The sequence below is a fragment of the Rhinopithecus roxellana genome, chromosome 15 (assembly GCF_007565055.1).
Source record: "Rhinopithecus roxellana isolate Shanxi Qingling chromosome 15, ASM756505v1, whole genome shotgun sequence".
Classification (NCBI taxonomy): domain Eukaryota; kingdom Metazoa; phylum Chordata; class Mammalia; order Primates; family Cercopithecidae; genus Rhinopithecus; species Rhinopithecus roxellana.
This window is the reverse complement of record NC_044563.1, coordinates 92,997,306-93,000,214: the sequence shown is the minus strand read 5'-3', so window position 1 is coordinate 93,000,214 and position 2,909 is coordinate 92,997,306. Positions and strand designations below refer to the sequence as shown.

General features: G+C 45.4%; 1 pseudogene; it reads left to right on the top strand.

The window, feature by feature from the left end:
• Window positions 1-531: 531 nt before the first annotated feature.
• Window positions 532-2,185, top strand: LOC104681958 (annotated as a pseudogene).
• Window positions 2,186-2,909: the final 724 nt, after the last annotated feature.

The following is a 2,909-nucleotide window of genomic DNA, read 5'->3' as shown; positions in this document are numbered from 1 at the left end:
TGATGGTCAGGTGTAGTGGCTCACGCCTATAATCTCAGTCCTTTGGGAGGCTGAGGCAGGAGGCTGGCTTGAGCCCAGGAGTTCAAGACCAGCCTGGGAAACATACTGAGATACCATCTCCACAAATTTTTTTTTTAATTAGCCAGGCATAGTGGTATGCTCCTGCAGTCCTTGCAACTTGAGAGGCCAAGGTAGGAGAATTTCTTGAACCCAGTAGGGCAAGGCAGCAGTGATCCATAACTATGCTACTGTACTCTTGTACTGCAGCCTGGAAGACAGAACGAGACCCTGCCTAAAAAAAAAAAAAAGAGGCACTGGGGGTGCCACACCAGGTGGACATCTGATTTATGAAGCTCCCCATCCACCTATCTGAGTACCTGACTTCTCAGGATTGACTCCTACAGCATCAGATACACAGCTTCTCCTAGCATGATCTTGATCTGATCAGTAAACAAGAAAATTTGTCTCCCGTAGTTCTGGGGCCTGTTCACCATCTACAACCACAGAGCTGTCATAGCTGCCATCTCTACTTCCATCCCTGTAATTTCAGAGCCCCAGTTCACAGCCATGAATGAACCACAGTGCTTCTACAACGAATCCATTGCGTTCTTTTATAACCGAAGTGGAAAGCATCTTGCCACAGAATGGAACACAGTCAGCAAGCTGGTGATGGGACTTGGAATCACTGTTTGTTGTCCGGAGCCATGAGGCCCAGAATTAGCCGACCTCTGTTGCTTGATCTCCACAAAGCGGAGACAAGACAGCACATTTCCGGGTTCTTTATTACAAACCTTTCCCGCGCGCACCTAAACACTTCCCGCGCGCGCCTAAACCCTTCCCGCGCACGCCTAAACCTTTACTGCGCGCGCGCTAACTTTTCCCGCGCGCGCGCAAACATTTTTCCCGCCCAGGAAGATATGCAGCCTACGGCGCAGGCGCGATCCCGCGCCCGGGAAAATTACAAACCCACGGTGCATGCGCAATTGTAATTTGAGTAAGCCCAGCCTCCTGTCACCGCCCTGGCCCAACCTCTTCCTCTGCCAGCCTATATAAGGCATTGCACCGCCACCATTAAACGAGACTTGATCAGGCTATTTGTCTTGTCTCCATTTCTCGTGTTTTCTTGTCTCCTCCATTCCCACTCCCCCTTCCAGGGTCTGTTGGACTGTCCTGCAGGTCGGGACAGTTTGTATCTTCATCATGTTGGCCAACCTACTGGTCATGGTGGCAATCTATGTCAACCACCACTTCCATTTTCCTATTTATTACCTAATGGCTAATCTGGCTGCTGCAGACTTCTTTGTGGGGTTGGCCTATTTCTATCTCATGTTCAACACAGGACCCAATACTCGAAGACTGACTGTTAGCACATAGCTCCTTCGTCAGGGCCTCATTGACACCAGCCTGACGGCATCTGTGGCCAACTTACTGGCTATTGCAATCGAGAGGCACGTTATGGTTTTCCACATCCAGCTCCACATACAGATGAGCAACCGGCAGGTAGTGGTGGTCATTGGACTATGGCCATCGTTATGGGTGCTATACCCAGTGTGGGCTGGAACTGTATCTGTGATATTGAAAATTGTTCCAAAATGGCACCCCTCTACAGCGACTCTTACTTAGTCTTATGGGTCATTTTCAACTTGGTGACCTTTGTGGTAATGGTGGTTCTCTATGCTCACATCTTTGGCTATGTTCACCAGAGGACTATGAGAATGTCTCAGCATAGTTCTGGACCCTGGTGGAATCGGGATACCATGATGAGTCTTCTGAAGACTGTGGTCATTGTGCTTGGGGCTTTTATCATCTGCTGGACTCCTGGATTGGCTTTGTTACTTCTAGACGTGTGCTGTCCACAGTGCGACATGCTGGCCTATGAGAAATTCTTCCTTCTCGTTGCTGAATTCAACTCTGCCATGAACCCCATCATTTACTCCTACTGTGACAAAGAAATGAGCACCACCTTTAGGCAGATCCTCTGCTGCCAACGCGGTGAGAACCCCAGCGGCCCCACAGAAGGCTCAGACCGCTGGGCTTCCTCCCTCAAACACACCATCTTGGCTGGAGTTCACAGCAATGACCACTCTGTGGTTTACAACGGAAACTGAGATGAGGAGCCAGCCGTTTTCTCTTGGAGGATAAACAGCCTCCCCCTACCCAATTGCCAGGGCAAGGTGGGGTGTGAGAGAGGAGAAAAGTCAACTCATGTACTTAAACACTACCAATGACCGTATTTGTTCCTAGACCACACAAGACTTGATATATATTGAAAATTAGCTTATGTGACAACCCTCATCTTGATCCCCATCCCTTCTGAAAGTAGGAAGTGGAGCTCTTGCATTGGAATTCAAGAACAGACTCTGGAGTGTCCATTTAGGCTATACTAACTAGACTTTAAAAAGATTTTGTGTGGTTTGTTGCAAGTCAGAATAAATTCTGACTAGTTGAATCCACAACTTCATTTATATACAGGCTTCCCTTTTTTATTTTTAAAGGATACGTTTCACTTAATAAACATATTTATGCCTATCAGCATGTTTGTGATGGATGAGACTATGGACTGTTTTTAAACTACCATAATTCCATTTTTTCCCTTGCATAGGAAAACTGTAAGTTGGAATTATCTTTTATTTAGAAAGCATGCATGTAATGTATGTATGTAGTATGCCTTACTTAAAAAGATTAAAAGGATACTAATTTTAAATCTTCTAAGAAATAGAACCTAGACTTGAAAGCCAGTATTTGTTTAGGTTATGAAGCAAACAATGCTCTAATCACAATATTAACTGTTTAATTAAAATGTTGTAACAAGTATAAAACAGGGAATGTAAGTTTTTTACCAAAGTGATATGTATTCCAAAAAAGTCATAGAAGATGAAGCACTGTAATATTGTTCCCACATATTTAAA